Source organism: Armigeres subalbatus, chromosome 2 (genome assembly GCF_024139115.2).
Source record: "Armigeres subalbatus isolate Guangzhou_Male chromosome 2, GZ_Asu_2, whole genome shotgun sequence".
NCBI classification, from domain to species: Eukaryota; Metazoa; Arthropoda; class Insecta; order Diptera; family Culicidae; genus Armigeres; species Armigeres subalbatus.
The window spans coordinates 452,975,562-452,990,201 of NC_085140.1; positions in this window are offsets into that span (position 1 = coordinate 452,975,562).

Sequence of the window (14,640 nt, forward strand, 5' to 3'; positions counted from 1 at the left end):
GTTTAAATACTATCAACTTTTTTTCATTTCAGGTCCATGTCTTCACTTAGAAATACTCTTTCTACTATAAATATAGTTAGAATAGGATGTAATTTGAAAATGACATTACTCTTATACAAATAAAATTATAAAATTATTCCTTAAATTCTGTTTTCTTGATTACATCATGTAATGAGGATATTCCATCTGTCAAGTTGACAAATTTCACAGTCCCATACCATATCAAAATATTTGCTTTTCTAAACAAAAGCAGTACTCATTTTGCGTACAGAAGTGAAGCTTTGAGCTCAGACCAAACAATCGAAAATTTGCTTGCTTACCGGCTGATGAACGAAAGCGGCATGCGACTAAAAGATTTCGCATAATCAGTGAGCATTGCCATTCGCGGCACCTATTTCCTGCAAAGTTTTCCATATCAGTGCATCTGAAGTAACTGTTCAACATAGCCAACAGGATCACAAATCGTCAGAGTTCTGATTGATAGACGACATTTCTTCGGCACTTATTTATCTGGGACCATGTTAATCAGTAGTTTGAATAGGACATTAAAGCCCGTCAGCCGTACGAGTTACCGTTATAAGTAAAATGGCTTAAGCTCCACTCATGATGTGAGACCATTTACCAGAGTTGAGTATGCTCGACTACGAGACCTTTCAAGGGAAGGTTCCTGTTTTCCTAAACTTCTGGGCGGTAAGTAAATTGGGTGACTACAACTGTCCAAATAGAACAAGAGAATAGTATGTAATTTACGAAAAAGTATTTCAATCGTCGGCCGATGCTAGATTAATGGGGGTTATTATCCTCATCGGTTAAGCCTCTTCATTCACTCTCTGTACTGACTGGTATATTATTAGGCAGTACACCCAACCGGCGGTTGTTAGATTTTCTAACAATTCTGTATAAGAATCTAACAAAACCTGTATAAGAACTGGGCATATGCGAAATTGTTAGATTCTTATACAAAAAATGTAAGCTCTCAAACAAATATTGTTAGAAAAGCTTACAAAATTGTTAGATTCTTATACAATACTTGTATAAGAATCTAACAATTTCGCATTTCGCAGTTCTTATACAGGTTTTGGTAGATTCTTATACAGAATTGTTAGAAAATCTAACATCCGCCGGTTGGGTGTACTGAAGTTGGTTTCGGAGCCAACTTTCCCTGTACATAAAACAAAGTAGGGGGAATGACGGCTTTGGCAGGTTTTGTTCTATTATTGGCAGGGGGGTTTTTTATGACTGACTAGGTTCAAATTTGGCCTAAACATTCTTTGCATATCAAAGAATATTGTGGCCAAATTTCATAAAATTTGGTCGACAAAAACCCCCCTGCCAATAATAGAACAAAACCTGATAAGAAAATTATTTTGAGCTTTTTAGTGGAATGTCTTCACTTGTCATAAGTGAAGTCGAGTCAAGTACGAGACACTGAAGACGGCCTTACCGTTGAGGTCGAAATACGTATCTGTCAAGATACAATTAAGTGGTGGAATTCAATGGGATTGTATTAACTCGTCTTATGACAAGAGAACAAAACCTGCCAAAGCCGTCTTTCCCCCTACTTAATTAAACTAACGAAATCCCGTGTGACCTAAAAAATCATTCATCCAGTTTCACTTCTCCTCATAAGACAATTCTAAAACGTAGATTTTCCATGTCCTACCACCAAGCTGATTTCTTTCAGTGTAATTCAATTTATTATACAAGTCCTAGGAATCTAACTTTAGGCGCGGCGCGCTATAATATAGATCAGTGCCTATTTCTACATGCTTCTAACTTTCCCATTCTTCACCTGTCACCTATTTACTAGCCAGTCAACGTGCGTGTTTATGGTTATGTTTCAGTATTGTGTGCTTCCCTATTTCTCGGTATCATGCAACGATTCATGCTACTATATTCATACCGTGCTGACCGGTACCAGGGCTCTACATTACGGGTGGGAAGATGTGTAGTTGTGTTGATAATCCGAGCTTGGTGAATTTTGTACTCACCCAGTGAACTTTTCGGTTTTCTTATGGCAAAATGTTCACGATTCGGTTTCCTTATGGCAACTAACCAAAACAAAGAAAAAATGACCGTCGAAATTGAAGTATTGCACAAGAATTTTCTCATGCAGTACTAAGATTCCGTCGTATTTATGCTGACAACACATCCCTTCATTGAAAATGTTCAACATTTTGCTCAAATTTGTTACTTCAAAAAAAGTAAACAACAGCTGATTCGGTTTCTTTATGGCAAATTTCCAATGATTTTTTTCCGTTGCAACGGCAAAACACTCACCAATACTCGCAAAACTCGGCCGTTTGGGCCACCCGATATATACCACCCTGATCCTAGAGAATGACTCATCGGCCGTTTGGGCCACCCGATATATACCACCCTGCGCATGGACAACACCAAGGTTCTTGTTATAGGGGTTCACTCCTTTCGACAGTAGATGTGGGGGTGAACAATTCATTTTCTGTACAAAACTTAAACAAACTCCTTTTGTTGCTTTTTCCGTGATCCGCACAGTTCTATACAGAGTGTAAAATAATCGAAAATTTTTAGTCCATTTTTCTTCATTTGTCAGTTCACTTCCGACACATTCATAGTCGGCTCTGGGCAGTCAATATTCAGTTGAATATTAGTCATTGAATATTTATGCACATTTTACAAATTGATAAATTATCTGAAATCTTAATACGTTTCAAATGAGTAAAGTGATTTATCACACAGAACTGAATCCGATTTTCATCCGCGAGGCACTTTCAGCGGTAAACATCAACATAAACAATGCTAATTATGTTTTTTTCTGCATATAGTAAACACATTCAGTGACAGTCGAATGAATGAGTTCGTGGAGTAGTCGTCTGACTATGTCATTCTATGTTTTGAATATTCATGCGATGTTTGTCAAAATTCGGACCGAAGTTGTTTCATGAAGATGAATATTTTATGCTCTGGTTCTATGTCCAAACTCCAACCGTCCTAAGCCCCACCCCATCCCCGTGGCTACGCCACTTACCTAACTTTTTATTGAACTTTTTATTGAATTGATCGGCAAAAGATATCGATTACTATGTCTGGAAATCGATTTGTGCAATTGCACAACTTGTGAAAGATTTTGTTCGAAAAATGTATTGGAGGGTAACCACTTCCTCAGGTGGGGTTTGATCCCACGAAACCATTACGCTAGACAGGCGTTTCCCTACTAAGCTACGAACGACCTCCATCGTCCTCTGCAGCTTAGAAGGCTACTGATAAGATCAAATTTCCAACACCAGGCACATAGCCGAGCTCTCCCAATCTATTTTTAAAACCAACTCTTTCACACGCATTGTTTTGTGCAATGCCAATCGAGTAGGCATAGAGTTGAGCATACTTACACATCGAAAGCTGCATTTTTTTGAGCTCCAAAGGACGACTTTTTCCGAAAGATAATACAAGTAGGTGAAATTGTTCTAAATCAGCCAACTTAAGAGCTACAAAAAAAAGTTTTTTTTTTGCAAAATTTATTGGAATAAACTGCGCTACAACTTTGTATAACTTTACATGTCAGTACCCCGTAAAATTAAAAAAAAAAAAAACAATCTGCTACTCTAATTTTGGTTAGCAGCATAATGATGGTCTTACTATTCCGAACAACTTTGTAGAACAACATTTTTTTCCTAAAAAATACGGTTTTGGTGTAAAATGCAGCTTTCCGCGGCAGTGCCACCGACAAAAAAGGTTTGAGCAGATACAAGGCATATTAGTGGAAGAACGAGATTGACTCAACTCTTCGGCGGAAGCAGGTACGGATTTGCTCTGGAAGAATGTTACGATCGGATCATCCTAGAGCAGACCAATGAATACCAAGAGTCCCTATATATAGTATTTATTGACTATGAAAAGCCTTCAATCGTCAGAATCACGAAACTTTTAAGGCGCTCTGAGACGCAAGGGAGTTGCGGTTGGAATTGTCGGCCTAATCGAAGCGCAGTATGTACTAAGCTTCACCTGCATTGCTTTGTCTGGCCTCATCTGGGTATTCGCTGAGGTGGTATTTTATCTCTGTTACTATTTCTCATCGTGGTGGCAGTGATTCACGCCTTTGGTGCCAATACCTATTTTGGATATCATGCCACTATGGGGGATCCCCATACAAGCGAGCGGTCAAAAATAAAATTGGACTTTTCAAGTGATTTTCCACTTTGCTTTAGCTGTGTATGGTCGAAATAGCATGAATATATAATTTCTAACACCCCCCCCCCTTTAGGGATCGTCTATGAATTACGTAATATTTTTTTTCATAAATTCGATTAACGTGACAAAGCAATCCAATTTAGGAAGTTTAATTTTATATGTTTTCTTGAGGAGAAGGAAGGGGTTGTACAAAACTAAGTACAGCAATTTATGGACATCATGAACCCTCCCCCTTCTCCATCCTCATTTGTGGACTGTCGTCTATATATTTTTGTATATTTTTTGCGGAAGGTAATCATTTTTGTGGGAAGAAAGTAACAAAACGCCTCCCCTACCAATAAATCTAATAACTTTTCATTGCTCTAAATCTGAAGTTGGCGGCGAGAGAACCGAATTAATGTTAAAAGACATTAATTTCATGACATTCAGTGATATTTTTGTTCTTACTCTCATGCCTCACAATTTGTATTTAGAACAATCTGTTTGACAAAGTACTAGGTTCTGAAGGATCCTAAAGCATTAAATGTTAATCAAAGAATCAGAAGTCAAGAACGAGTAAAGTACGAGACACTGAAGACGTCCTAACAGGTCGAAATACGTATATGTAGAACTAATACGAGTTGGTGGAATAAAATGGAATTTTACTAAACTCGTCTTATGACAGTGAAAACATTCCACTAAAAATAGTTAAACAATTTTCTTAAAGAATCAGAATTGGAAATAACTTTTGAAAAAGGGTATTAGCAAATTAGAAATCGCAATCCCATGACATTTGTACAAGTTATTCAAAAAATAAATGAGAATAATATATTCTCAAAAAATGTGAACATTCATTCATTCCACAATGCTCCATTGTTCCGAAAAGCAAATTTCTTTCAATTTGAATAACAACACTATTTAAATTATTTTTGATTTGTTTTCATGATTTCTACAAGTTATATATAGCATCATTCTTTTCTGTGTGAAGGTTTAAATCTTTAATGATATTTTCTTCAATTCCATCAACGATGGAAGATGACATGAATTCATCTAAAGTATCAGAGGATAAAGAACTTTTAAAAATCTTCAAATATTACAAAATTACGCATGGCATAAGAATAACTAAGTGAATTTTTTTTCCAATGTCTCCTCGTTATCCAAATCGAGCTTAAAATAGATCTGATTCATGTAAGGCACGAAGAAAAATGTCAACATTTGCCTCTCTTGATCATTTTCTTGCATTATGAGTTCTAAATTTCTTCTTTTTTATATTGACTTTCCGCTGGTTGTTCAGCCAGTGAACCTCAAAGTGTAGATGAGTGAATAAATATTTCCCTACCTTTAGCCAGACATTCATGAACACTAGCAAGAATTTCATACTCTCCGTACTAACTAAGATATTGTTCGTCTTTACTTTTGCAATAAACATGTCGGGAATTATTGATTCCATGAGATTTATAAATATTTACATACTATGAAACCTCATATTTAGTTCTCCATCAGTAGCTAATGAATAGCTCAGAAAAATAGGTTTAGGGAAATGACTCAAACCACTCAAGCCCCAAACGCAATTCAGCGGAATGGCGACGGAACCAGTAAAATTTGACAGGAAATATATAAATTCCGTTACCGTTACCGTTGTGCTGCATTGTATTGGGGTTTTATTCATTCACTCCTTTGAAAAGTTAAAAAATTGTTATAAATAAAGTCGAAGTTATTACCAATACATGTATTTTGACCATACCCTTTGAGCCCATAGTTCAGTCTGGCCCATTTTCAATAGGAAACGATGGGACTAGATTTCCCGTCGAATGAAACTTGTTGCGAGAAAATCGTACACAAATAAGCGTCTAAATGGCGATTTGCGCACATACATACAGACGCGCATGCACACACATACAGACATCACCTCAATTCTTCGAGCTGAGTTAGTTGATATATACCACTACGGATCTCCGGGCCTTCTATCAAACATTCGTTTTGGAATGAGCATTAACCTTGGAGTACGAGAGAGGCAAAACACAGTAAAAAATAAATGAAAAAAAATCAAAGTGATTTAACTCTGTTAATTGCAAATACTGGCAAGAAATTATTTCGGGAAATTTTAGTCGAAGCTTCGTCCTTGATGTGCATCATAAAAGAACCCGGGGATTTCTGAGGAAAAAAGTTCTTCACTATCAAAGTTGAAAATAGCGTCGTTTTGGAAAAAATATTGTTTCCGCATTTTTTCATTTTTTTTCACAATGTAACCATTAGTTTTTGCATACCATTTTAAAGCTTATACAATTACCTTTGTAATGATGTATTAACATTAAAGAAAAACATTAAGAAAATATTTCAATAAATAGTTGAAAGTAAAATATTTTTTCAGGAAATTTGTTAACTTTTTTACCCATTTCTGACTTTGACACCTTATATCTTTGGAACTAGTGCACCTAGAGACTTCAAATTCAGAATTTCTCTTAATTAGAGTATTGACAATGGAGAGAAAATATTTTAAAATAATTCGGAAGACATGACATTTTTGATTAATGACCGCCCGAAATCCTATAGTGCATGCGCCTTATCGCTATTGTTAAATCCATGAAATAAACTGCTTTACCAATCTTAACCTCAACCATATATGAATGAAATGAAACAGCTTGTCCAGCTGATATGTCACTAAGTAAACATGACCAAATATAGCTATCAAGCAACCAACATATATCAATTATCAATCGGCTAGTATTTCCCGATTTTCAATACGGTGTACGTGGGTTATCAGTGATACAGAGATTGACGTGTGCCATAGTCTCATAAATTTGATCCTTATTTACATGACAAATAAATAGAGTTCTTCTCTCTTATGTTTCGGTCTATAGTGTGCAAATGGTTATAATATTAATATTTGTTCTATCTAAGGCCGGAGTGGCCTGTGCAGTACTCTGAAAGAAATAAAAATAGCAGCACCATGTTTTTACTAATATTTGCTGAAAAAAATTTTAGCCCAGAATGTAATCACATTCTTTTTCACAACTTTTCTGTGTACTAAATTGATAATAATTAGACCATTTACATTTAGAAAATTCATGAAAAAAGGCACGAAATAAAAATAGCACCACTTAAGTTTTCCATCAATATTTGATAATATTTTCACAAAATCCATCTTGAAATACATCATAAAAAATATGTGATGACAGTGCGAATCATTCTCTAGGATTACTACAAAAATCGTTATTTTATGGACAGAATCATTATCTTAAGAATATTCGGCTTGAAATGCTCCCAGCATTCATGAAAACGAAATTGTATCATATATTTATTTTATCGAATCGTTAACCTTTTTTTAAAAAAAAAGTAACGATTAAGTATAAACCGAAGCGACTCGGAAACGTCCTTGAATCTCAAACTTCTTGCATGCTCATTTTTGAGGCTCAAAAGAGGACTCCGTTAGCCACGAGTTTGTATCGGTGTTGATGAATTCGGTTTTAGAAAAAAAATTATGTACTTGGGCTCACTGATGACCGCGAAAAACGATACCAGCAGAGAAATTCGGAATCACATTGTGGCAGGGCATCGTAGGGGTTTCGAATCGAAAGTATAGCGTATCTGCAGGTGGAGGATGGGACAAGGAGGTGTCGAATGATTTTTATCAGGCTTCAGAGTTCCAAAAGCCGATTGATCTTATGAGTAGCTCTACGGTTATGACGAAGAACGTAATAAATCCTATTTTCAATATTCGATCAAATCCAAAATGTTTGGTCGTAATGTGGTCAAATGAAGAACCACAATAAGAATATTTACATTGCAAAGAGTTTAGTACGGTGTTTAAAAAGAGCATATTTTTTTCTGATTGAAAAAGGAGATGCATTTTCAAGTCGGTGGAATTTACCACTGAAATTCGTGATTAGACGGTGTTTTCTTTGCGAAAACACGTTTTTTGGTATTGATTTGAATTTTTGCGTGGAATTTTGTTGGATTAAGTGAAGAACTATATTATTTAACGGGAGCGTGGTGTTCAATCTTAATTTTGCACTAGCAATTACAAGCAGCAACAAAACCGAAGCAGATGGTTTTGTTTTCAAAGACGCACCTTTCCAATAATAAACAGCAAGTACACCGAAATCAGAATCTTGGGAAAATCTTATTTGACGCAACTCAATGATGTGAGACATCATCATTGTTTAATTCCCGCACTTTTAATAGAAAGCAGATTCCAACTTTCTACCGTCACCAAGCGGTTATGATGTGCACTTTGAAGAAAATATTTTGGCTCTACCTCTCAATAGTACATTTGACAAGAATCGATTTTGATCCACAATGCGCCTTTCTAATCATTCATAGCAAACAAACGATAGTCCGTATCTTGCGTAAAAATTTCACTTTTCTGCTAAATAGTCACTATTGAGAAAACATTTTCAGTGACGCCACTGGTATCCGGGGACCGTAATCGCTGCCATTTTTGCAATCAACTCTATCTTTTCATAAAATTTTGGTCCTGAGAAGAACCGATTGTTGCTTTTGGCGATGGCCTCTCGATGTTCCACTTTCTGCTGAGACTGCTGCTACGGGCGTCATCGTTGTGCCCGCTCTCCGAGAAAATTTAGTTGAACTGAGGATTGGAGTCGAGCCCGTAGGTTGCACGATTTTGATGTCTGTGCTTGCGATGCACATACGCGATTGGTTGGTTTACCGATTTTTCAGTGCCTAGTAAAATTCAATTTTTCAATAGTTCAGCACTTTGAATGCATTTTTTCGATAGTTGAGCAAAATCTTAAAGAGTTCGTCGATCGATTAACACCAAAATCTTTAAAATCGGTTGAAAGACGGCTGAGTTATTAGCCCATACTTCCTGACCACTTTTCGTGACGGTCTCAAATTTGAAACTGCAGAATGACCCTCCAATGTTCCGGAAAGACGTAATCCTACGTCAAAAATCGTCTACTTGGGCTCACTGGTGACCGCGAAAAACGATACCAGCAGAGAAATTCGGAATCACATTGTGGCAGGGAATAAGGAAATAAATAAATAAATAAATAAATAAATAAATACGCTAATTAGACCGGTAGTTCTTTACGGACACAAGACCTAGACGATGCTCGTGGAGAACTAACGCGCTCATAGGGGTTTCGAAACGAAAGTGTAGCGTATCTGCAGATGGAGGATAGGACAAGGAGGTGTCGAATGATTTTTATCAAGCTTCAGAGTTCCAAAAGGCGATTGATCTTATGAGTAGCTCTGCGGTTACGACGAAGAACGTAATAAATCCTATTTTCAATACTCGATCAAATCCAAAATGTTTGGTCGTAATGTGGTCAAATGAAGAACCACAATAAGAATATTTACATTGCAAAGAGTTTATAACGGTGTTTAAAAAGAGCATATTTTTTTCTGATTGAAAAAGAAGATGCATTTTCAAGTCGGTGGAATTTACCACTGAAATTCGTGATTAGACGGTGTTTTCTTTGCGAAAACACGTTTTTTGGTATTGCTTTGAATTTTTGCGTGGAATTTTGTTGGATTAAGTGAAAAACTATATTATTTAACGGGAGCGTGGTGTTCAATCTTAATTTTGCACTAGCTTTCACCATGAAATCGCACCTCATTTCCATGGAAGTACTTTGGAAAACAAACCTTGGAAAACAAAATATTATTTTGAACTCATCCTCATCATGATTTTCATCAACAATTTATTTTGTTATTATTTTTTCTGCAAAGTTTTGTTTCTCTTTTTCAAAGCAACATTTTTGACAGTTGCCGCAGCCAAATTCCCTTTTTTGCGGGGCAAAACGTATTTCTATATACTCTCATAATAGTTTTATAGTGGTAAGCTGAAGAGGGCCATTTGGCCATATCTAACTCTTATAGTGGTCATCAAATGGTTATCCTTTAGTAGAGGGTTTTATTGTTAGCTCTTATAACTCAATCTTGAAAAACATTCCTAGGGCGGACTAAAACTTGAAATGTTACTTGACCCATTTGACCATCCGGATTTTCCTTCGCAGAGCCATTGGATGCTTGCCGACCGCGATCAGAAGAATATCGTCGGCATACACTTATATAGAAATTCCCTCCATGGCCACCACGAACAGGATGACGACTATGACTGAACCTTGTGTGTGGCTCCAAATGGCTGGAGCGAAATGCAATGACAGCAGCTCTCTGTCGCTATGGGTGCACACCGCTTGCTGCTCACCGATTGTCACGCTGAGGTGTTGATGTATAATCACACGCTGATGGTAATTTATTCAAACCCCACATTCTCCTTCTTCTCTCATAAAAAGGCAAAAAAAACCTCTTTCATGGGATGCAACGATTTATTTTCCAAAGATATTTGCGCGAGACTAAGATGAACATTGAGCATGTTGCATTTGAGAAACAGAATAATTCCTTCAAGGCTCAAGACAAATTGGGCAATGAGAAGTCCTTTCTGAATAATTTACCACCAGCAGTGCGTTGTCTGTCTCCTTCCCTCTTTCGAAGAATTGTGATTGTGATAGTGCAACAATCGAGAAATACCACAAACACTCATTAAAAAACACGGATTTATGTAGTGCTTAGTTGTCAATCTGTGTTCTCCGTTAAAAGCTGAACTCCAATATAAACCACATGCCGATAGTCACCACAATCAAAAGTGGCTATCAACGATCAGTGCCAGTTAATGTTCCTTTCGATCTCACGAAAACATTGACTGGCAAAAATTCATCGGCGGTAAAAATTGGTATCGAATCAACTGATATTCTTCCTCCACTGGATGAGTATCGATTCCTTACCGAATTGATTCATAAAAGCGCACTAGAAGCTCAGAAACGACGCGTTCCAAATACATCTGTCTTAAGATGACCAGCCTCTCCTGGATGGGATGATGAATGTACTAAGTTGTATTCCGAGAAATCTGATGCCTTAAAGGCTGAGCTTCTCGAAGAGTATTTGAGGCTTGAAAGAAAGCTCAAAAATCTTCTCAAGGCTAAGAAACGTAGCTACTGGCGACGTTTTGTCGAGGGACTATCACGAGAAACCTCAATGACAACACTTTGGAAAACGGCCCGTAACATTCGGAGCCGCATTTCCACCAACGAGAGTGAAGAATACTCCAATCGATGGATATTCAACTTCGCAAAAAAGGTCTGTCCAGATTCCGTACCAGCTGAACCGCTATTTCGAGAATCTACGCTTGAACCCGGTTCTTTGGGTGGACCATTCTCAATGCTGGAACTATCTATGTCTCTTCTTTCATCAAACAATTCTTCTCCGGGATGGGATAATATCAAATTCAATCTTCTTAAAAATCTTCCAGATATCGCTAAAAGACGATTACTTGACCTGTACAACTGTTTCATGGAGTACAACGTCGTACCACCAGAATGGCGACAGGTCAAAGTAATAGCTATTCAAAAGCCTGGGAAACCAGTGTCTGATCACAATTCATACCGACCGATTGCCATGCTATCGTGCATGAGGAAATTATTGGAGAAAATGATCCTTTCAAGAATTGACCATTGGGTCGAGCAATATGCATTACTGTCAAATACTCAATTCGGTTTTCGAAAAGGTAAAGGAACAAATGATTGTCTAGCGTTGCTCTCTTCAGATATACAGCTGGCCTATGCGCACAAGGAGCAACTGGCTTCAGTTTTCTTGGATATTGAGGGCGCTTTTGTTTCTGTTTCCATAGAAGTACTGTCGGAAAATCTGCACAGTAGTGGATTACCTGTTATTTTGAATAATTTCTTGTACAATTTGTTGTCAGTAAAACACATGAACTTTACTCTCGGCACTCTGACAATTTCCAGAAATAGCTACATGGGCCTTCCCCAAGGTTCATGTTTAAGTCCCTTGCTTTACAATTTCTATGTTAAAGAGATTGACAATTGTTTGGAAGGACAATGCACGCTTAGTGATCTCCCTAAGAGGTGATCTCCCTAAGAGGTTCATGTGCAAATATCCTGCAAAGACCATTGCAAAATTCCCTAAATAATCTGACTGTGTGGGCCAGACATTTAGGAATCGAGTTCTCTCCGCAAAAAACTATGCCTTCCTTTGCTTGGCTGACATTAAAGTTTAATGTCTATATTCTGCTCTTCTCAGTTTTTTTTCTTGTCCGATTCTGTTTCTCTGTACCATGTACCCCGAAGCTCTGGCCATCCGGAAGATGCTCCCTGACGAACCAAAATCGAGCACGACGCCACGCAAAACCGTTTTCAACGTTCAACGTCAAACGCCCGGATGAGCAGCTGAAATAACCTAAACCCAAATCCCTACCCCGTCCGTCCTGTATTAAGTAAAATTAACCTTGAGTCGCCACGAGTATTATGGTCTATGTCCCCTCCCAACTAACTGTTAAGATAAGATGATATACCATGTAAAAATATCATACTTGAGAATTGCGGCTCCGCAAAGTGTCACACACGACTGAGCCTACCAAATAAATGAACTGGTTAAAAAAAAAAAACTTAAAAAAAAAACCAGAAACTGAAGATGAAGGGAGCAGTCACCACTGATATTGGCCGTATGAAGAATTGGTGGAATCAGCTATCCAAAATCATGACTGGATAAGGTGTGCGCTGACTGACAAGCGGCATCAAAAGGAAACTGCGAGAATTTCTTCTAAATAACGATGCATGACTCGTTTCAGTTATTCATATAAAATAAAATAATATAACTTTTGTTCCATTCTTAGAAAGTTTTTCGATCAACCTAAAAGTTAAAAAAATACACGCGTTTGAAAGTGCCCCATTTGCAAATGATCTGGTCTTTAGGACATTCAGTAGAATGAAATATCAAAATCGTTTATATAAGTTTAATTTCATAATTTTCGAGCCATGAAAAAGTGTTTGACTGGCAGTCGAATTTTTGTCATGATTATATGACCAAAAAACATGGTATTTTGGTATTTTGTTGAAAATATAATATTTTGTCATTCTGAAAAAATGAAAAAAAAAAAATAATCCAATTCGATCCGCAAATACATTTAAATAATTCTCTCTTAAACTTTCAATGTTTGCCTGATCATTATCAGCATATCCTCCCTCAAAGGCCTCTGTACTCTATCTTATCACATTATGACGAAATAAAGCATAAGAACGCACGATATCATCAAAAAGCCTGTATATTATACACCTAGTAGTGTCGTAAGTGGCTGAAAATCTTAGTATTTGAATGCATCATTTTATTCACAATTCGGAGGAGAAATTTGTTGAAAAAAACGATCGTAGCAATCACCGTGAACGGATGTGAAAAAAAAATCTCGTGTCAAAATCCCGCGCTTGAAAATCGTCAGCTATATAACATGATTCGGCCGGTTGTGTCGTTGCTGTGATAAATCTATTTAGATTTTGTGATTTTAGCGATAGTGTGACGAAGAGCTTTCAGTGGTTTTTATGCTGGTTTGAAGAAAATAGAATCTTGGGGGTTTTTATAACTAGCCGGAATCCTGGTTCATCGAGATTAGGCTGTTGTTCGGGAGCAAGGAAAATTCCTAGAAGATTATAATGGGTGTAATAAAAAGCAGAATAGAAGGTGAAAAAAAATTGTTGGCAAATTTAAATTGAATGATTTATTTGTTATCTACTGGTTTCCGTCAATGAATATGTGTATGTTTGGAAGAAAAACGAAGTTGCTTGGCTTTTTAATCTGTTGTTCAGTGTTGATACAAATACAAAATGAATTCCATTTCGGACTATGTGTGGCCATTCTAGGATTATTCGACTTGATCCTGAAAACTTCTGTGCTGAATGGTGAAAAGTTCTGAAGCTTCTCAGAAGACTCGGTGAGATCTACCCTTGTACTCTTATAATATTTCAGTTAAATAAACTATGTGTTGTTTTCATGTCTCTTTAAAACCTTTTGTAGAACATTTGTTTATGGTGATAATTATCTCTCTTGACAAATTATTTGTTATTCGTTCTATCAATACTGGCAGTATCAATTAACGTCAATAGGTCTAGAGTTAGATTGGATCATCGCTCTCACTAACCGTCTGGAGGTCGGATAACAAATTTGTTCAAAAAGATCTCTTACAATTTAGTTTTCTTGCCAATCAATCTATTCTTTTGTCTTAATTAAATAGCATTTGCAAGTAACTTTCACTCTTATATTCTATAGCTTGATATAATCTCTGAACCACTTATTATACTCAAGGTGAATATTATATTTTTCAATTTTAAAAGGTAGTTATATTTGCTATGCACCCTGTATTACTTTTTTTCCTCATATTTTCATGAATGGATGTTCTCTTGCAGACTCTTGCAGATCTGACTATATTTATTGTAGTTCTATTTTTAAGGCAAATAAAATGTATTTAGAAAACTTACTATTATATACATAACTAATTGAATTTGAATTTATAGTAGACGATCTAAATTGATGTACACTTTTTAGCTCTTTATATTTCTAACCTTCATCGTTTTATCAATTTAAATGTTCATAAAAATAACCACTAAATACGTACAGGGCACCGTTTGCTGCTATTGCCGCGGATATTGTGGGAGTCCCAGGTATCCGGTTCACGCTTTA